Source organism: Sorex araneus, chromosome 4, assembly GCF_027595985.1.
Source record: "Sorex araneus isolate mSorAra2 chromosome 4, mSorAra2.pri, whole genome shotgun sequence".
Lineage (NCBI taxonomy): Eukaryota > Metazoa > Chordata > Mammalia > Eulipotyphla > Soricidae > Sorex > Sorex araneus.
The window spans coordinates 17,113,830-17,135,949 of record NC_073305.1 but is presented as its reverse complement, the minus strand read 5'-3'; the positions used below and the strand labels follow the sequence as shown (position 1 = coordinate 17,135,949).

Sequence of the window (22,120 nt, the reverse complement as noted above, 5' to 3'; positions counted from 1 at the left end):
ATTTAGTTCAAGTGGTTGTTTGAAGGATATCCCTGTTGTCTTTTTTGTGGATAGCCGCTGATCTTTAACTACAAATCTTTATGAATCTTTTGGTAATTGCAAGATGTTTTTGAACCTCTATACTTCTGTATGGTTGGAGTGATAGCACAGTAGGTAGGACATTTGCCTTGCACACGTCCCGGCCGACCTGGGTTTGATTCCTCTGTCCCTCTCAGAGAGCCCAGCAAGCTACCGAGAGTATCCCGCCTGCACAGCAGAGCCTGGCAAGCTACCCGTGGCATATTCAGTATGCCAAAAACAGTAACAAGTCTCATCATGGAGACATTACTGGTGCCCGCTTGAGCAAATTGATGAACAACAGAAGGACAGTGACAGTGATACTTCTGTATATTTTGTTATACTGTGTCGGTCAGTGAAGCTAAAAGTACGTGTTTGTAGAATAGATGCTTGTAGAATAGATCTGTGATATATTTGAACTTAAAAGTTTTTAATTCTTGGTCAGATAGAGATTGTATCACTGTACCACTGTCATCCGCTTGCTCATAGATTTGCTAAAGGGGGCACCAGTAACGCCTCCATTGCGAGACTTGTTGTTACTGTTTTTGGCATATCGAATATGCCACAAGTAGCTTGCCAGGCTCTGCCGTGCTGGCAGGATACTCTCGGTAGCTTGCCCGGCTCTCCGAGAGGGGCAGAGGAATTGAACCTGGGTCGTCCGCATGCAAGGCAAACACCCTACCCGCTGTGCTATCGCTCCAGCCCTGGTAGAGATGATTAGAGATGATTAGAGAGATTATTATTACTAGAGATAGTCTAGTAATGTCAAATGCTAGACATAACCAGATGCGTTACAAATCTGGTTTATAGGGTTAAAAATTTAAGCATGAATGGGGATGGCGAGAGAGTATAGTGGGTAAAGAGCTTGCCTTGCAACCAGCTGACCTGGGTTTGATTCCTGGCACCTTATGAATCCCAGAACATGGCCTCTAGGACTGATCCTTGCGCACAGAGCAAGAGTGAGTTCTAAGCACATCCAGGTGTGGCCCAAACAAAATAGAAAGCAAAATTTAACCATAAGTAAAATCTTGGTAATTTTAAAAATAGATAAAGAGAAAATACAGAGAGACAAAAGCATAAACTTTCTCATGAGCAACACTTGCAGCATAGTCAATGAATTTTTGAATTGTACATATGTTTTCTATTAAAATAAAATTAAATATTTAAAATTTTATGAAAAACTTTTTATGACATTTTAATTTAATAAATTTTGACAAAAATTACAAATACAGGATACTTAGTATATCCTATATTAATGTAAGCATGTGTTAATTATCTGTCATTGTCTTGAATATTAAACAGCAGAATATGTAACTTTTTTCAATGTACTGTCAGTTGTATAGCTTATCAGTTACATTACTTAAAGCTTTACAAGTACTTAATATTTAAGTAAATCCAGTTTGTATCAACTTCTTGATAATATTCATATCCATGCTTTTTTTAATATGGTTTAACGATCATTGTTTATAAAACCTCCAACTAAACTTTTTAAAGGAGATATATACCTTCCTTTACAATCACAAATTTAATTTTTATATTACAAAATAGTAGTGAAAACTAATATGGCTGTGTATGTGTGTGTATATGTGTGTGTCTGTGTATAGAACTTATTTTCATAAACAAGTGATTGTTGGGTCACTTGAAGAAATTATTTTTACCACATTCAAAACTGAAAAATGCAGGAATTGTTTCATCTTAAAGTTCTTTTCTATCTTGAGGCTGGAGCAATAATACAGCAGGTAAGAGCAGGTAAGGCATTTGCCTTGCATGCGGCTGACCCAGGTTCAATTCCCAGCATCACATATGGTCCCTCGAGCACCGCCAGGAGCAATTCCTGAGTGCAAAGCCAGGAGTAACCCCTGTGCATTGCCGGGTGTGACCCAAAAAGCAAAAAAAAAAAAAAAAAAGTTCTTTTCTATCTAAATGCTTTCTCCAATACCTTTCTGCATGTTCTATGATGAACACAGGTAAAAGAAAAGAACTAGTATATTACCTCAACATTTTATTTGATTCAGTAGGAAAAGACTTTATTAATTTTTAGCAATACAAGAGTTTTGTCCCTGGATGCTTTTTATTCTTGAATGTCTTTTGACCCTTTATATGTGTATGGTGGTTTTTTTTTTTTTTTTAAATCTTACTAAATAAGCTAAAGTATACTTTGTTTATTCAGGCCAATTTCTAGTTGTCTTCAGAAATCATTGAAAGCTGAAGACTTTAAGTAATTTATTTTCAATGTGTAGTATTTACTGCTGTGCTGTATATACATTTTATATTTATGTCAGGAAAGGGTTGCAGAGGGGTGCTTTAAAACCACCTTTTTAGCTCTAAATAGCTATTGTGTACATATGGTAAGGTACTGCTGCTTAACAATTAGTAACTGCTTTGATGAAACTAAATTACATGTTTAAGTTCCCATCAGGAAGTCGCTTCACATATCTGTATTAATGTATTCAAGGCTCGAGAAGGAAAGTTAATTTTCCAGCTTAAATATTTAATTCAAGCTTAAAATTTAGTCTGTAATTAGAGCTCCCAAATGGCAGGAACATGGAGTATTTGTCCATTTTAATTAGATTGTTGTTTACCTATTAATTATATATCATATCTTGTCATATAGTTTTGATGGTAACAGATGGTGCTAGGAGTTAGTAAGGGTTTGAACAAAATAAGATTCCACATGATTTATTAAGTTGCACTTTATTAGTGAGTGGTCTGCTTCAGTCAGGTTATTCTCCTGAAGAACTGTGCAACATTTCACTCATATGGGTAATTATTCCTTTGTAGAAATACTGAAGATAAAAAAAAAGTCAGAGATGTGATATCTATTTAGAAACAAAATGGATTACTTTAGGAGTCCTTATTTTTAAGGAGTCTGTATTGCCACGTCGTAAATTGACATGAAGTGTAATGCATTTTTGTAGGATAGAGTCAAGGGATCACATCTTTATTTGTTAAAAAGTAGGTTGGAGATATTACATATATACATAAATGATTTAATGTTTAAAAAATAACAGGATAATTCAGTTCCTTATTTCAATGACATTACTTATTTGCTCATTGATTTTGACGAGATTCTTTGTTTACCAAAAGGACCTAGGAACAGAATCTGGTGTCTAGTAAAATTGATCTGCAGTATTTTTATATTCAAAAAGTGAATGTTAAACTCAATAGAACGGCCTGAGGTTGTTTACCTGAGATTTTGCTGGTTTTGTTAGTAACTCAGTTTTCTACAGTACACACACACACGCACACACACGAGATGGGAGAGATAGTGTTCATAGTTTTAATTTTACATAAATATTTGAAATTTCCTGTTGTCTCCATGGCTCTAAATTGAAAAGATTTGGTTATTTCTTTTTCTTTACTGAGATCCTTATGTCAAAATGGTTGTTGGTGTTGCAGTACTTCAAACTAAGCAGAAGATCTGGCCACTTTGACTGTCTGTCATATTTCTTTGCTAGGACTGCCTCATGTGTATCAGATCTTCAGAACATGGCCTTTTATAACCTGTGTTTCCTTCACCTGCAATGAGAGTATTTGTTTTGAGTTAGTCTTATCCTTATGTTTTATCTTAAGCCATGTAAATTTTCAGATATATGTAACACTTGTTTTGCTATAATATTTTTATGGTTGGGTGGTATTTTATATTATATGTATATGATTCCATATGGTGGCTATAGATGTATAATAACTGATCTTATAATATTGATATGTATAATTGACTGTATTAAGAACTTAAACTTTTTTTTTTTTTTTTTTTTTTTGCTTTTTGGGTCACACCCGGCAATGCACAGGGGTTACCTCCTGGCATTGCACTCAGGAGTTACTCCTGGTGGTGCTCAGGGGACCATATGGGATTCTGGGAATCGAACCCAGGTAGGCCGCTTGCAAGGCAAACGCCCTACCCGCTGTGCTATCGCTCCAGCCCCCAGAACTTAAACATTTTTAAAGCTACATTACTGAATTTCGATTTTTTATCACTATCTAAATGGTACAGCTTTTTGATTTATTCAGTACCAAACTACATGTTTATCCACAGTGATCAGGAAGCTGTCACTTTACTGGGACATTAGCTTCGTGTTTTCCCTATAGAAATTTCAGTGCTTAAAACTGATATCAGATATTGGACTATAATGCTTTAATGAAGAGATTTTTCTGCATCTGATATCACAGGATGAAAAAGTATTCATTTTTGAAAATCCAGAAGCTTGAGTTTTTTTTTTTCCATTTTTCTTTTTGGGTCACACCTGGCGATGCTCAGGGGTTACTCCTGGCTCTGCACTCAGGAATTAACCCTGGCGGTGCTCAGGGGACCATATGGGATGCTGGGAATCGAACCCAGGTTGGCCGCATGCAAGGCAAACGCCCTACCCGCTGTGCTATCGCTCCAGCCCCAGGAGCTTGAATTTTCACATGCCTGTCCTTCGTGAAAATGGGTTTGTGTATCTTTGGGGTGGGGTGTGGGGGGGGTGGGACTGTGATCTAGCCCGTTGACTAAGGCACCCGCCTTGTGTGATGCCCTGGTTGATTCCTGTGAACTGAGTGGCGCTGCTGTTGTGCCGCTGCACCACCCACACTTTCCAGGGATTTATAAAAGGTTGCGGCCTCTGGTAAGCACCAAGGCTAAGAAACTGTGAACACGGGGCCCGGAGTGTGACCCTGGTCACCATGTGTGTGAGCTCCACAGCTAAGGCATGTGGCCCCCAGTAGACACAACAGCTGAGTCTGCAAGAACCACAACCTGCCGTGCAGCGCCGGGCCAGTACCACAACCCACAGTGCAAATGACTCCTGGTCATCACAGCAGGAACAGCAGCGGGAGGGAGGGCAGGGGGCCGTTCTCATAGTGAAACAAACAAAGCTAACTCGAAGCACATGAGTCACGTGAAATGTAATGGTTTGCACACATTTTTTTTTTTGAGTCACACCCAGCAATGCACAGAGGTTACTCCTGGCTCTACACTCAGGAATTACTCCTGGCGGTGCTCAGGGAACCATATAGGATGCTGGGAATCGAACCTGGGTCGGCCGCATGCAAGGCAAACGCCTTACCCGTTGTACCACCACTCCAATCCCGAGCTTTCCCTCTTGATTAATTAAAGTATAGTTATCTTCTCTGATTTCTGAATGCGTGTGAAATGTGCCATACGTGTGCTGTGTTACTTGGTTGTACCTGGGGAAGTGAAAATGAATGACTTTGAATGATGTGACAGGAACGGCAAGTGAAAAATCTCGCTGCTATTTTAGAAATGTCCTTTGTTCAGTCTTTTCCCCCAGACCCCTTGCCCACCACTCTATTCCTTGGGGACACTTCTGTTTCACGAGCCAGCCAAATCAGAAAGCTACGGTAGGAGGACCAGAGTGCTAGCACAGAGGTTAAGGAGCTTGCCTTGTATGTGCCTGAGCTCAGGTCGGTCCCTGGCACTGCATACGGTCCTCTGAGCACACAGCCAGATGTGACCCTAGAGCACAGAGCTGGGCGTACCACAGGAAAGCTGGGTTTCCTCAGCTACTGCCAGGTACGGCCCAGTCTCCTCCCTACCCCGCCCCACGTATTAGGTATATTAACATTTTCAAAGAAAATTGACTTTTCTGGATTTTAATTTCTTAAAGTGTGGAAAAATAATAAAAAAGTATTATTTTATTCTTTGTATAAGCCCCTCCAAACGGATGCTGGAGAGTTCATCAAAGACACATCTGGAGACATAATACAGAGGTTCTGGCAGATGCCTTGCATGTAGCCAACTCCAGTTCAGACCTGATACCACATGGTCCTCTCGATACCTCCAGGCACAACTCTGGACCCTGAGGCACCAGAGAGTTTGGCCCTGCAATACTCAGAGCACTGTGAGGGAGACCCCCTGAGCAGCTCTGCATCCTGGTGCCCTGCCTTGAGCCCCCGGCTTGTTTAGCTGAGAACTGCACAGGCAGGGGACCCGGGGACTCCTGAACACCACTTAGGAGGCACCTCTCATCAGAAGGAGTTGAGACATCACTTTGCTCCTGATTTGAGCCAAGTTGCACTTTACTGTTTTTCTCTCAGTAGTACCTAGTTACTATGCAATATGCAGTTCACCCTTAGCATAATCTGTGTGATGTACAGTTAGCTTTTTGAAGTATTTAGGGTAAATATTTGTGCTGAGAACTTGAGAGAGAGTGCGTGGCGAGGTTCTCATTGGGAACAATAGGTCATGGGGGACAGAAGCCGGGGCAGAATGGGTGTAACTGGAGATTTAAAATTCATGGGAAATGTTCAGTCTTTTCAGACCAGTCATTATGCCTCTTTACTTTGTTTTATTTTCTTTTGAGTAAGATGACCGTGTCTAGAAATTCTGCCTAATCTTTCTTCCATGTTTAGTGAAAGTATCTTTCACCATACATTTTAATTTGTAGTGTCACACTTTGTACGTTCACATCAGATTTAATTATTATTATTCACCTGGGCTGTGTTTTCTACTGGACTATTAGCTCCTGAGACTTCAGAGTTGTATCTTATTTATATTTTTAACCCCCAGTGTTTTTGTAGCATAGTGAATAATTTATGATAAATGTTTCATTAATACTGGCTAAAACAATGAATAAAAGTATGCTTAATGTCGTAGGATGGAGCTATAAAAAAGAGGAGAATATTGTAGATGTATGTAGACCTATTTTCCCTTGCGAGTTTTTTAAATTTCTAGGTGATTTTGAAAATTTTTCTTCTAAGGGGATGTTCATTTTTTCCCCTTGTAACATATTTTTTTCATCCATGGTTTTTGGTCAAAATAGTGTCATATTCAGCATATTAGCAAATGTATTTTTATCATGTTTGCATTAATCTAATGATCTTTCTTTCTATAAATCTTATACTTTAATTGGATTTACTACCTCTTTACTTTGTAAGGCTTTCAGATTTTATTTCTCAAAACAAATTATTGATATTCCTGGGCATTGTAGATGGACTTCAGGATCTGTTAAACCTGCCTCTTTTTATCCCTTTTGGAATTTCTATTAGAATTGCTTAGACGTACAGATTACTTTGAAGCGAATTATATCTTCCCAGTAATTAGTCTTCCCATCCAAAAAACATGTTGTGCATCTTGATTTAATTAAATGCTGGATAAGTCCTTTGTACCAGTCACATTTCCCTCTCTAGGTTTTTCACAATTCACTGTTTGTTGTTGCAGTTGTGCTGATATATTTTGTTCATGACTCTTTTTAGTTAATGTTTAGCACAGCCCCTAGCATATCAATAAAATATTTATTGAGAGGCTAGAGAGTTAGTATAGAGGTTAAGACACTTGTCTTGCTGGCAGCATTTTGTCACTCTGTTTGCTATTTTTTGTGTGTATGTGTGTACAATGTTTACTCTTATAAATGTTCTATTGAGGAATGGGACTTCTATTTTATGTCTTACTCAATTTTTCAAATCAGGAATGGAGGCTACTTATTTTCTCCAGGTATGCTGCATTCACTGAAGTACTATGGCCTTTCCTGCCTTGCATTACCTAAATCAGTTAATAGGCTTTTCTAAGATTATTAGTTGACTTATTAACATTATTGCCCTGGCATTTCTAGAAAGCTTTCTTCTAAAGCTTTCTGAGATTTTTTTTTCCCTTTTCTTGTTACTATACAGTTTAAACATAAGAATAACATCTTTTAAAGTTTGTTAACTTTTAGCCTTAAACCAGTCAAGGTCTGTTGGCTTTATTTTGAGGTGAGGAAACTTTGTGGTAGTAGGGGATAGTTTTTCGTATTTTTTAAATGCCTTTAAAATTTTTTGATGTCATTCAGATTCTCTGTGGATAACTGAAGTGATTGTGAAACCTATCTTTACTTAGAAAGCTATCCATTTCATTAATTTTCTTTTGTAATGCCACTTTTATTTTTCAGACTGGTTGACATTAAGTTGTAGATAACATATGCAATATATTTTTATTTTAGAAATATCCAAAACAGGAGAGGCAGTCAAGGAAGTAAGGCTCTTACTTTGCATGCAACCATCGATTCCATTCAGTTCCCCACATTCCATTTGGTCTCCAAACCACCACCAGGAGTGAGAGCTCCTGAGCTGGGAGTAAGCCCAGAACACCACTGAGTGTGGACCAGATCCCTTCCAAATCGTATTCATAGCTATTATCATGTCACTCTTTGTGTTTCTAATAGTTGTAATTTTCTCTAATTTATTTTTAATCTTTTCATAATAAAATAGAACACAGATAGAGAAAATGATTAAATATTTCTTAATATATGGCAAATTATGATTATAATCCAGGTCAAGGAGTGGAGCTTGTCAGCTACTGATGAAGCCCTTTCATAAAAAAATCTATGCCAATCACACTTTTTTTCCCTTTCTCCAAAACTAACTGTTCTTCTTGACTTTCAAAGTAGTAACTTCTTTATTTATTTTGGTTTTATCAACTCCTATGGATGTATCTAGACTCCACAGTTTCATGTTACCTGATGTAATATATATATATATATATATATATATATGTGTGTGTGTGTGTTTTAAGTGTTTCTTTATTAGTATTTTCTCCTTTTATTTTTTTTTTAACTCTTTCTTACTCCATATTTTCTCTTTTTGTGCCTTTCTTTTCTTTACAAGTGACCTATTAAAGGATCTGGCTAGTTTGAACTTTTGTGTTTACTACATTCTGTCTGGATTTTGCCCATTTTATACTCTGGAAGCAATAAACATTTTTCTCCATATTTTCTCCAACTTGGCAGGTATCTTTAGAACCTGACTGGATTTAAACTTAATTTATTATGCAAGTATATCGGCATTATATGTCCTGTCATCAGGAGGCACAAGGTGTCTTGAACATTTTAAACGTTGGTAGCCCTTGATGCTCAGAGCCTACATGTATTAATTCTTCATCATCATCATTATTATTATCATTATTATTATTATTTGTTTGCTGTATAGTGTTTTTGTTATATAAGCAACTTGAAATAGAATGCGTCTCAATTTGTAGTTATCTAACAAGGATATTTTGGCATTAAAACTTCTGATATGTTTGTGTGTACCATGGCTAGTAAATGTGAGTCTCTAGTTTGTAGTTGGTAGTTTGTAGCATGGCTAGTAAATGTGAGTCTCTCTATTTCTGCAGTGTATTAAGATTATCTTTATTGGGTCCAGAGAGATAACTCACTGGACTGGTGAACATCCCTTGCATGCAGAGGCCCTGGATTTGTTCCCTTGCACAGTGTGGGTCCTTAGAAGCAGCAGGTATAGCCCTGGTGGTCCTCAGGCACAGCAAGGTGTCGCCCTGGTAGCCTTGGAGGACCTCCAAGCTGTGCCCCAGGCTAGGAAACTTGTAATGGCCCAAGGCTCTCTGAGTTGTCTCCCACCTCCAGAAGAAAGAGATGATTTTTTTTTTCTTTTTAGATAGCTGCAATTTTGCAAGTTAAATATTTCATTCTGGAGTATTCAGTCAAATTTATTAATGTATTTTTCAGCTGTTTTGTATTATTCATGTTTCTTTGCCTGATCAACTGTTATAGCAGTGGGCTTGCATTTGCTACTCTATTAGTTGACTTGTCTAAACCAAGACGTTGATGACGGGGAGTATCTATTTAGGAAATAGATGTAGAAAACGAATGAGTTTGGAGTCGAGTTTCTATTTAATAATTTAGGGATGAGAGTGTTATTAATTAAACATTTGACACAGAATCAGGGTTGGTTTCAGTTGGTCTCAGAGAACCCTAGTTGGCCTGCTACTTCATATTTGTATTGTTCATAAGCCAATAACAGTTAGTAGTTTAAAATGTTTTTAAAAGGCCAAAAGAAGAGTGATATCTTGTGTCTCATTAGCAGTTGTATGAAATTCAAATTTTAGTGTCCGTAAGTAAACTTTTTTTTGTAGCAAAGCCATGCTTATTTATGGATAGAAGAGTTGGAGAGTTTAGAAACCAGCGAGACTGGTCAACGGGAGGTAATGTCTGGGTTCAATCCTCAGCAATACAGATGCTTCCCCAAGCCCCACCAGGAGTGATTTCTGAGTGCAGAGCCAGGAGTAAGCCCTGAGCACTGTTGGGTGTGACTCAACCCTGCACCACCCCACCCACCCATCCCTCCCTCCTCAGATACCCTCTTTTTCCTTAACTTCCTCATTCCTTCTTTTTTTTTTTTTTTGCTTTTTGGGTCATAACCCAGCGATGCTCAGGGGTTACTCCTGGCTTTACACTCAGGAATTACTCCTGGCGGTGCTTGGGGGACCATATGGGATGCCGGGGATTGAACCCAGGTCGGCCGGGTGCAAGGCAAATGCCCTACCTGCTGTGCTATCGCTCCGGCCCCAACTTCCTCATTCCTATTCAATCTGATTCTCAGTTACTTCCTAGTAATTTATTTCAAAACTGTTTAAAAATTGTCACTCTAGAGGCCAGATAGTACAGCAGGAAAGGTGAGAGATTGTACAGGGTGTCCTGCCTTGCACATGGCCTGCCACATATGGTCCCCAGGCACTCCAGAGTAAGCCCTGAACACAATCTAGTGTGAACCAAAAAAAGACAAAAAGTCAGTCTATTTAAAAAAATATTTTAAAAAATCAGTCCCCAAATATATCTATTATGCATATATTTTATATACATTTAAAATGTTACTTCCAACTCTTCTTCTCATAACCTTTCATTTTTATCCATAATACCTATCAGGTTTTATGCATAATTTTATCTTTTTTATATGCTTATTGACACCGTTTAAAAGAGAAATCCATTTGGTATTATTAACTACATGCTACTTAGTAATTTTTTCCTTAAGTGCTTGCTATTTAGACCGTTTTGACCATTTGGTCTTGAAATTTTAATTTGAAGTTTTTTTTTTTTTTATACTGTCTATTCTGTTTTATGTTTTCCATGAAGTGTCCTTTTCTTTCTGAACTCAGACTGCAATTTAAATTGTTAAGCCCTGAGGGAAAAAATCTGTTTTGGGAAAAGGATTAGGTCAGTAAATAGCCAACACCCATTGGAACCATTTTAAAATGGGGCTGGAACAGGTCAAAGCAGAGAAAACCGTTGCTCTTTAAAGTGGGCCAGACCCCAGACTGGACCAAACTCCAGGCATCCCAGGAAGCCTGAGAATAATGTTTGGAAGGACTGGGGACAGTAATTCTGTGTGTGCCAGTGTCCCTGCTTCATGTGACTCCCTCGTCTTTCTTACCTCCTCTCAGCCTCCTCTCAGGGCACTAGGTCTTTACCTGCTCCCCAGCACGGCAGTTTGACTTACAGATAACTGCACTTTGCTTTTTTTAATGACCTCTTGAGTTTTTTGGCTTATGTGGGGCTTTCATTAAGACTCAATTTTAGAGTTGACTTTCTTATCGAATCTAGTTTATTGATCATTATGGCACCATAGAATAGAACGTTCTTGAAAAAAACGTGTAATCTGGCAATATCTCTATAGATAGAATTATTGTATTCATACCACATAATGCGTTACTTGAACCCACAGGAGAAAAGTATTTCTATCACGGGAATTTCTGATGTTTTTCATAATGTAATTGTGCTGGTTGGAGAAAACCAGTGCTGGCCAATCCTAAGGAATTTAAGTGCCTCTTGGTTTAGTATTTAGCTGTGACTTTCTCTGCATTTGAGTCCTCTCTATAGGGCTTAACATTCCCCCCCCCCCGGGGGCTTAACATTTTATACCTTTACGAATTTTACAAATTCATGTTCCTGGAGCGAGCAGATGCCATTGGGCTACAATAGCACGCGACAGGGAATGGAGACGTTACTGGAGCCACACGAGCAAATCAATAAGCAATGGGATGACAAGTGATACAAGTGATTTTTACAAATTTTGAGCATTTTTTTTACTTTTTAAAAAATCTTCTATGACTGTCACTGGTGCTCAGAAACTAAAGATACCAGAATAGGAGCCAAGAGATGATGGGGGGGGGTGGGGGTTGCCCAGCCCTGGAGAGATCTCACTTGCCCCCAGCACTGTTGGAGTGGTTCTGTACTTCCTGGAACATCTGTCTGAACAACACCATGTTCTCACCCCTAGCTGTTGCCTGAGTATCCTGGGAAATAGCCCCCAGTCCCCTGAGCAGTGCTTGAAGGTTATTCCCCCTCCCCCAATTAAAAGCATCACTGCATCACTGTCATCCCATTGTTCATCGATTGCTCAAGCGGGCACCAGTAACGTCTCCATTCATCCCAGCCCTGAGATTTTAGCAGCCTCTCCTTACTTGTCTTTCCCAATGATTGGAGGCTCTTTCAGGGTCAGGGGAATGAGACCTGCTATTGTTAACTGTATTTGGCATATTGAATATGCCACAGGAAGCTTGCCAGGCTCTGCTGTGTGAGTGGGATACTCTCAGTAGCTTGTGGGTCTCTCCAAGAGGGACGGAGAATGTATATCAGAGAATACAAGCAAGTATGGTAAAACCAAACACATGTGTGCTGCTTTAGGCACATCAGTGGACTAGACTATAAGAGGTGTAAAATAAATTTCCCTTTTAGTCTGTTAACAGTAAAGCATGTTATTAAGGTCCCTCGTGTGTGTGTGTATATATATCTTGTATATATGTATATACATATAAATTTGTATGCAATCTAGATTTTTTAAAGAAGAGTGATATATTGAAACTCAAGCTTTTTGTCCTATGAATTAATTACATGTAAATGGGAATGTCAGTTTATATGAGCCATGAGGTGTTGAAATAGTTCTGAAGAAATAGTTCCTACTTCTTTATTTTTTCTCAAATTACACAGATTTCATAACTATATTAAAAATATTGTTCATGAAAAGTTTTGCTTATTGTGATTAATTATTGGTTTGCCCTCATTTATCTAGTTCTGTTACTGACAAATAATTAGAATCAATACCTGCTCTTTGACTAATGACAAACATTTATCAATGCATAACATGCTTTTTGTTCATATTAAGCAGTTATTTTACTTTTTATATGTATTTTGTGTTGATGGACGAAAGTACCTTAGGTTGTGTGATATATTTTGCCTTTTCTGTCCCTATACTTTTTCCTTTTCCCTGTGTGTTCTTTCACCTGTGTCATCTCGTTTCTTCTGCTTGTGTAGTTCCCTATTGCTACTTTTGTACTCATTAAAGTAAAAGGTTAGGGCAATGCACTGTTCTTTCTAAATTATTGTTGTCAGAGTAGTTAATAATGGTCACTTCTTGCTCTTAAGCAGTTTTATAATCTGTAACAATCGTTTATGAAATGTTTTTCTAAGTAGTTAATAAATGGTCAAATTTGAAAATGAGTTGCCCTTTTTTTAATAAATTAGACTCTGTTTAAGATGATTCTTTGAAAATGTCACCTTGAGCTGTTGGGTTTCTTTTATGCCTCTAGGGATGGGAAAGAAAGGCTGCTATGATCAAACCTTGTCTCATGCAGAGCATTTGTTTTCACATTTCTCTGTAAGACAGTATTAAGGGAAGTGGAAGAATACAGAGTTGTAGAGACATCTAGTCACTAGTAAGCTGTCGTTCTGAGCGAGTGAGCAGACATGCATAGGAGGTGATGAGGATGCTACCGGTATTGGGCTTGACTTTGAAGCCATGGGAGTTTCCGTTTTCTTTTTCTTTCTTTCTTTTTTTTTTTTTTTTTTTTTTTTTTGCTTTTTGGGTCACACCTAGCGATGCTCAGGGGTTACTCCTGGCTCTGTATTCAGCAATCACTCCTGGCTGTGCTGAGGGGACCATTTGGGATGCCAGGGATTGAACTCGGGTCAGCTGTGTGCAAGGCAAACGCCCTACCCGCTGTACTATCGCTCCAGCCCGGGGGGTTTCTTTTTCAAAAAAAATATTTTTGGTTGGGTTAACACTGGTTTATAGGACTAAATGTTTTTGTTTGTTTGTTTTACTTTGTTTTGTTTAGGGGATAAAATATTACCATACCATATCTAGCACCAGGCTGCTAATATTCCTCTACCCCAAGTCCCTTTCTGCCCCCGACACCTCCCTTGCTTCCAAATTTAGAGCTATGGCAGAATCTGAACATTTGTTTCTATTAGACATTGCCCATTCCCTCCTTTAAAAAGAAAAATCCTTGGGGGCTGGAGCGATAGCATGGTTGGTAGGGTGTTTGCCTTGCACTCGGCCAACCTGGTTTCAATTCCCAGCATCCCATATGGTCCCCTGAGCACCGCCAGGGGTAATTCCTGAGTGCAGAACAGGAGTAACCCCTGAGCATCGTTGTGTGTGACCCAAAAACAAAAACAAAAATATTGCATATTATTGGGATCATCTGTTATCTTTTCCTCCTCTGTTTTGCTTGGCATAACCAAATCCCGTTTCTTCATATTGTAGCAGAAGGCACATTTTAATCTTTTCTAGTAGCTGAGTAGTAATCTATTGTGTATATATGCAATAATCTTCTTAAATTTAATTATTGTTACTGAGATTACATGGTTCATAGTAGTAGTAGAGTTCTTGTTTATGCTTTTGGCAAACATTCCATAGCACCAACCAAAATGCCCAAAACACTTGCCCACTCTTTCTTCTTCTACTTTGTCTCACACTCCGTCCCTGCTGATTTCCCCCATTTAGTAACCACAGGGAACTGTTAGAAACCAAGGTTTTATTTTCTTAGACACATTGCTCCCACATTTGGTTTCTTACCATGTGTGAAGGAGGTCATCTGGCATTTGTTCTTCTTCATCTGACTTACTTTGCTTAATATGACGCCCTCTTGTTCCAACCAAGCTGTAGATGAAATTCACTATAGCTGAGTAGTATTCCATTGTTTACATATGGTACAATTGCTCCATCCCTTCATGTCAGCGGCTACTAGAATTGTTTTCATATATTGGTAGCTCCAGTGAACATAAGTGTGCATATATCTTCTCTAATTAATGTTTTTGTGCCTTTGGGGTATATGCCAAAGAGTGGAATAACTGGATCTTACGGCATTTTCATTTTTAAATTTTCTGAAAAGTACTCATTTCATTTTCCACAGAGGCTGAACCAATTTACAATTTCACCTGAAATAATGATTCCTTTTTTGCCACAGCTCCAGCAAGCAGCTTATGTAGTTCTGAGCCTTTTTCATATAGACTATTCCCACTGGTGTGTGGTGATGGCTCATGGTCATTTTTGTTTGAGTTTCTCTGATTATCAATGATGATGAACTCTTTTTCTTCTGCCTATTTCATGTCTTAGCTATTATCCATTTGTCAAATGTATGGTTTGCAAATATTTTCTCCCACTCAGTAGCACTGTAGCACTGTCATCCCATTGTTCATCAGTTTTGCTCGAATCGGCACCAATAAGGTCTCCATTGTGAGACTTGTGGGCACTGTTTTTGGCATATTGAATATGCCATGGGGAGCTTGCCAGGCTCTTCCATGCAGGTGGGATACTCTCGGTAGCTTGCCGGGCTCTCTGAGAGGGACAGAGGAATCGAACCCAGGTCGGCCATATGCAAGGCAAACAGCCTACCCGCTGTGCTTCATTTCTTATGTCATAAACATTTTTAGTTTGATGTAATCCTGTTTATTTTTGCTTCTGTTTTCTTTGCCAGTGGAGTTGAATCATTGATGACTCCCCTGAAATCAGTATCTTGGTCATATCTGCTCATGATTTCCTAGATGTATTTTTAAGGACAAATCCTTATCTAACAGTTGGATACTTAGTTTTTCTAACACCATTGGGAAATTGCTGAAGAAACTTCACTTCTCCCTCTTTATGTATTTAGCTTTTTTGTTATAAATTAGTTGTCATACATATGAGAGTTTATTTCTGCCTCAGTTTGATTTCTTTGATCTAGTGCCTGCTTTTATTCTGATAACACACTGTTTTGTTTACTGTAGCTTTACATTATAGCTTAAAGTTAGGAATTATAATGTTTCTTGTATATTTTCCCTTTAGGATTTATTTTGTTATTTGGGAGCTCTAAAGTTACGTGCAAATGTTTGGAAGATATATTCTAAGTCCTTGAAGAATTTCAGTGAAATTTTGCTAGGATTTCCAATGAGTCTGTGTAATATTTTGGCTAACAGTGTCATTTTAACTGTGACAGTATTAGTTTTTCAATTGTTGAACTTGGAATGTTTTTCCTCTTCCTTATGTCTTTTAATTTAATAGTAACATAGTTTTCTACTGACATCTTCTTTATCCAATAACTGGATACTTGTCTCGTGACTATTATAAGTAGCCCTGCTAAATATACAGAAGTGCATATATGGTTTTAAATGAGTGTTTTTGTGTTCTTTGAATTAATGCCTAGTGGTAGAATTGCTGGATATTATTTGTTGTTATTTTTATTGTTTTTTAATTTAGTGGTCCCCTAAGTTGCTCAGAAGCCTGTGAGCACCGTTCCCCCAGCTCCCATTTTCGGCTAAGCAGGCAAGTGGTTCAATGCCAGGGTCAGTGATTGCCAGGCTGTTCATGCCTTCTAGGAGCAGGCTAACGCTTGCATTTCTTGGGTGACCTCTAGGCCAGCACCCGGCAATACTCAGGATTGAACCAGGGTCTTCTGCATGCAAGGCATTTGTCTAATCCCATATATTTTCTCTCTGACCCCATTTAAAGCTTTTGTTGTTGTTTTTGGAGCAACACATCGTAATGTTCAGGGCTTACTTTCTGACTATGGCGTGCAGTGATCACTCTTGTGTCAAGAGACCATATGGGGTGCTGAACTCAGATTGTGCCAAGGCAAGGCAAGCACCCTAGCTGCTATACTGTCTCTCTAGTCCCTATTTTATTTTTATTTGTGTGTGTGTGTGTGTGTGTGTGTGTGAGAGAGAGAGAGAGAGAGAGAGAGAGAGAGAGAGAGAGACAGAGAGAGAGAGAGAGAGACAGAGAGAGAGAGATGAAATCTCTGTAGTCTTTTCATAGGGACTGGCCAGGTTACATCCCTATTGAGAATGCCTTTTTTCCATCCCTATTACAACATTTGTTGGTTATTGGTTTTTTGATATAAGCTATTCTCACATATGTGAGGTGTTCTCTTTTTCATTTTACTTCTCATTACCAGTGGTTACATGTGAGTTCACAGAGTGGGTAGGGGTGCACGACACATGCATTTAGTTGGCCAAGAACCGCCTCCCTGTTCTTCCCAGGTCTCCGTAGTAGAGGAAAAAAAGAAATGGGGGACCACAGACTGGTGGTCAAAATGGCCCATTGAGTGCAGAGCAGCTAGCATCCTTCTAGAACATCTGAGGGGGCTTGAGGTATAGGGCTGCACATAGCTGTGATTGGTCATTTACAGAGGCAAAATATTTCGGTGGAGGCAATTTTCTTGGGGGGATTAACTCAGTTAGACACTGTGTCTCCCAGGGACATCTATCTTGCCTTTCTTTTTTCCCTTTAGTTGTGCCTATTAAAAATCAAGTTTTCTTCTTATTAATATTTGCAGTTATTTGGATAAACACAATTAGAGATATAGATTCCAAAACTTAGTTCTCTGGACTCTGAAAGCAAGCAAGGCTTTTACCGTAAATCCCAGGCTGAGTCCTTAAGGCCAGTTCAGCTTGCCCTTCCCCTTGGGGGTCCTGTCTCTTAAGTCATAACAGCTTGTATCAAGACTGTGCTTTTATGCTTTCTAGACAGTCCCATTTGGATACCAGGGTAACTTCACCACCAGCCCCAGGTCCATCCCAGTCCCACGGTGGGACCTCCCTTTGTGAGTGTTAGGAACTATGGCAGCCGAAGTTTCGGTCAAGTAATTATGCTGGATGCCCAGGAGTAGATATATTTAAGAGTCAGTCAATTCCCAAATATTAGGAGCAGCATTAACAGTGTTTCTGTGTTTAAGCAAAGAACATTGTTCTGTAGTGAAATATGAAAAGGCTGTAGGGGAAATAGAAAAGCAGGTAATTCACTAAAAATACAAAGTCCAGGGTTACCAGAAAGTTTTTGTCTTATAAGTAACCAGGATTGACTTTGGGAATTGTTACAATGAGTGGTAAAACACAAAGGAAAGGTTAAACATAAACTCAGAGGATTAGGAATGCTCACAGGAGCACTGTAAGCTTCTCTGCGGTGGGAGGAGGGGAGGAAAAGGGGCAACTTACTGATGAAGCCTAAAACACTTAGGGTATATCCAACAGATACACTATACCTTTCCTGGTTATCTGTTCAGTTCTTCTCCCTATTTTGATGGTACTTTTAATTTTGTTGTTCAGCTTTGTGATGCCTTTATATATCCAAGATCTATAAGGATGTATCTTTATCCGATTGATGGGGTGCGAATGTTTTCTTTCATTAGGATGCCTTTTTGCTTTAGTTAAACCTTCTTGGAGTGTCGGATACTTCCACATTTGATAGGTGAAACATTTAATGTCAGTTTCAAATGATATAGTATCAATTTATATCAGTAAAGTAAAACACCAGCATTAGATATTTGAAATGAAGAGAAAAACTGAAGTTATATATATTATATTATATATTATATGTATATATATTATATATATTATATATAATATATATATTATATGTATATATATTATATATGTATATATATTATATACATATTATATATGTCCAGAGCACTCTAGTGGAAAAATGTTTATAAAAAGTCAAAATATTCCTGTAGGGTCTTTCTCAGGTTCCAGCTGTAAAGCTTTTAACTCAGTACTCAAGGCAAGAACGTGCTCCATGATAGAGAATGTGTTTGTACGCATTTGTCAACAATTTTCATTGACTTTCTAGGATATATCATGACTTAAATGAGTAGAATGGAGCTTTGTGTTCTCCGTACTCAGAGCGCGCTCAGACTGTCTCTTAGATGAAAGTTCCCGCCTAGAGTTCCATCTTACGGAGTTCGGATTAGATCTTCTCAGGTTACCTTTGAGAACTAACATTACCATTTTCAAAAATTATCAAAATATTATTTCTGGCTGAGTTGCATTTCTCAGAATAGATTATTGAAATGGTCGATAGTGAGCTTTACTATGGATTTTTTTGTTTTGACAGCTAACTTTTTATTATCACCTTGAGGTGTTATTTAAATCAAGTTATTTCATCAGTCTGTTTTTGACTTACTTGGGTTTTGTTTTATGTTTTGCGGCCACTCGTGGCAGTGTTTAGGACTTTCTCCTGGCTCTGCACCCATGGATCTTTCCTGCTGGTCTCAGGGGACCAAAAGGGTTACTGGGGATCAAACCCAGGTCACCTCATGCAAGGCAAATGCCTTACCCACTGTACCATTGTTCTTGCCCCCAGGTTATTTCATGAGTCTTTTCACGTCAGATATACTCATGTTTCTGTAGAACTGGGCTCCTTTCTGTGGGTGACTTTATACCTTATACGTTAAGGGACAGATGATGTGAAAGTTGGTCATTAAAAAGAGAGTGCGTGCTGTACAAACAGAAGATCGATGCTGTAGATATATAGTAAGCTGAGTGTTTAGTGATTAAATGCTAATAGACTAAAAAAGTAAGAGAAAATATGTTTGTAGTTGATTCAGCCAGGCCTCTGTTATTGAACACTTGAGTTGTGTCCAGCATTTTGCTTTTTATAAACAACATTGTTGGAATAATTAAGTTTATACAGATCCCATTGGCTAATGAGGTACATTTTGGAGTCCACAGTTTTTTGGATTTGGGAATTGTTTATGTGTTGCATCGTAAATTGCAGAACTTTTTCAGTGAAAGCAAATCCAGGAAAACAAACAAGTTACTGATTCTGATGGAAAATGTATGATTATTATACTGTTGGCTAAATAAAGACTGTAAATAACTTCATATTAATTCAAGTCAAATTTTGAGAACTAACATATGACAGTTGCCAAATGGCTTCATATCAAAGTTAGGAAATAGTTCTTGGTTTTGAGAGACTGCGGACACGTCCATAGCAAATACATTTGCTAATATATTTGTGGGGATAATTTTCAGCATGCATTTTCTGGATTGAGAGAATAAGCCTTTGTGATTTCAGAAGTTACTTCTGATTCTGGGACTGCGAGTGAGCTCCGGATGCCGAGTGCGTGCTCTGCCTCCTGAGTGACCAGGTCAGGAGTCTTGTACACGGGGTGGTTCCTGCACCGCCGGAAGTGAGGACCACCCCGGGCGCATCCCAGAGCACCTCCTGGTAGAATAAGTCAATAGGAGGGTTCAGCATCCCCTTTCTTAGTGCTGCTCTTTTGCAACCCTGATCAGCAATGTTCGCAGGAAGATGTTTGGTTTTTCCCCGTCTTAACTCTTTATTAATGTGTTCCGCCACTCTCAGAACTTTATTACTCTGTTAAATTAAACATCAAATTTCTTTGTAGTTGTACAAAAGTTGTGGGGTTTTCTTTTCTTTTCTGCCTTCTTTCTTTCCCTTACTCTTCCTTCCTTCTTTCTTTCTTTCCCTTACTCTTCCTTCCTTCTTTCTTTCTTTCCCTTACTCTTCCTTTCTTTCTTTCTTTCTTTCTTTCTTTCTTTCTTTCTTTCTTTCTTTCTTTCTTTCTTTCTTTCTTTCTTTCTTTCTTTCTTTCTTTCTTTCTTTCTCCCCTCACCTCCCATTCCTTCCCCTCCTCTCCTCTCTTCTTTTTTTGTTTTTGCATTTTGGCTTTTGGGCAAGCCCAGCTATGCTTAGGGCTTATTTCAGGCTCTGTAGCCAGGGATCACTCCTTCCAGGCCTGGGGAACCAGGTGGGGTGCTGAAAACCAAATCCAGGTGGACTGCATGCAAAGCAAGTGACTCTCTGGCCCCCAAACGGTATATTTCTAGATGGGAATGGACTATTGGTAAGAACTTTTTATAGTCCTTTCATAGTACCATAAACACAGGACACTGTTCCTTCTCTGTTCTCATCGCTCTTTTGTCTCAGGTGTTGTAGGGTTTTATCTGCACCCATTCTGTTAATCTAATAGTAAACATGCAGTGTATACTGTGTGCTTGTTTTTGTTATTGTCCTGTTGTTCGTACAATAAGAGTTTATTCACACATAAATTAGTACTTGACCATTAAGCATAAGGGAAAAACTCTAAAAAGTGAAAAAAATCCCACAGTAAATGTTGGGTAATACGTTTTTCTCCTATGAGGAACTCTGGGATTGCTCAACAGCCTGTTTCTGTTTTTTGATTTCTGTACAGTCCGTTCCCACTGGAATAATATTCTTTGGGGTTCTCATGCCATACTTCCTTTTGTAATTCAACTTTGTTTGAAAATCACCCCTCAAAGGTTTAATACCCAGTTTAAAACAGTCCCGGTGTCTCTCTGTCTCGTAGGCTTATTTTATTTTCATCACAGCCATTAGTCCCACCTGGTGTTTTAATATTTATCGCCCGTCTCCCGCCACTTGCTTTTCGGCTTCCGTTGATCACATCCTGTGTCTCCCTCAGTGCCGTGTGCCACGGTGCCTAGAAGGGCGCCTGTGCTGCAGCTTTGGCGATTGCTCTGGGCATGGGCTTCACCCTGTGGCTCTCTGTTCCCTCCAGCGGGATCCCACCGTCTGCTGTCCCTTTCTCGCTCTCAGACTCCTACCCATTCTTCGGCGTCTTTGACTTTGGAAGGGAGAGGAGCCATACACCCTGCTTTTATTTAGAAACGCTCATTGTTTGGGCTGTCCTCTGAAATAGTCATAATTCCTTGATCTGATTCGACATTTTGGAGCTAATTTTGATCTTTGAAGCAGTCGTTTTGCCAGTAGTGGGGAGGGTTGCCCCTTGCTAAGTTGCTTCCTTTGCTTTAAGAAGCTCGCTCTGGTTGTTCTGTGAAACGCTCCGCTTAGATCCTAAGTTCTCATTTTAATCATTTGGAAGCACTGGTGTTTTTTTTTTGTGTTCCGCTTTCATTGTTGTGTTGAGTGATAGTTTTCACATTAGAGATGGCCTAAGTGGGAGAAGTCACATGAAGCTTCAGATCTTCTCTGCTCCAAATAAGCTTCCCCTGTCGTTCCTCAGGTACTGTGGAAGGATGCACAGTGGTGTTCACACATAGCATACGTGTTAGAAAAGAAAAGGGGGACAAGGCCGGCGTTTTAAACAGGAATCGGAAGAAGCTTACCTCTGGATTTCTCATTGTTGTAAGTTTAAACTCGACATTGTGCCTCATTTTAATATGCAGTTATTTTTGGTGTTTATATGTTTTATGTTTTGATCACTCTTCAGTATTTAAACTCCTTCAAATGTGCAAAGATTAAATGTTTAATAAAAATTGCTTGTTGTTTTCAACATCTGTGTTCAGAGAAC

At 38.9% G+C, this 22,120-nt stretch overlaps 1 protein-coding gene across 3 annotated transcripts in view; it reads left to right on the top strand.

The window, feature by feature from the left end:
• TBC1D5 (TBC1 domain family member 5) overlaps positions 1 to 22,120 on the top strand; it is a 536,851-nt gene that overhangs the window by 151,988 nt on the left and 362,743 nt on the right. For 2 of the 3 annotated variants that reach the window (XM_055135279.1, XM_055135277.1), the window contains exon 4: positions 21,833 to 21,954. The exons of the other annotated variant lie outside the window; for it this stretch is intronic. The gene's annotated coding sequence lies outside the window, so the exon portion shown is untranslated. The remainder of the gene's footprint in view (positions 1 to 21,832; positions 21,955 to 22,120) is intronic. 3 annotated transcript variants of the gene reach the window in all.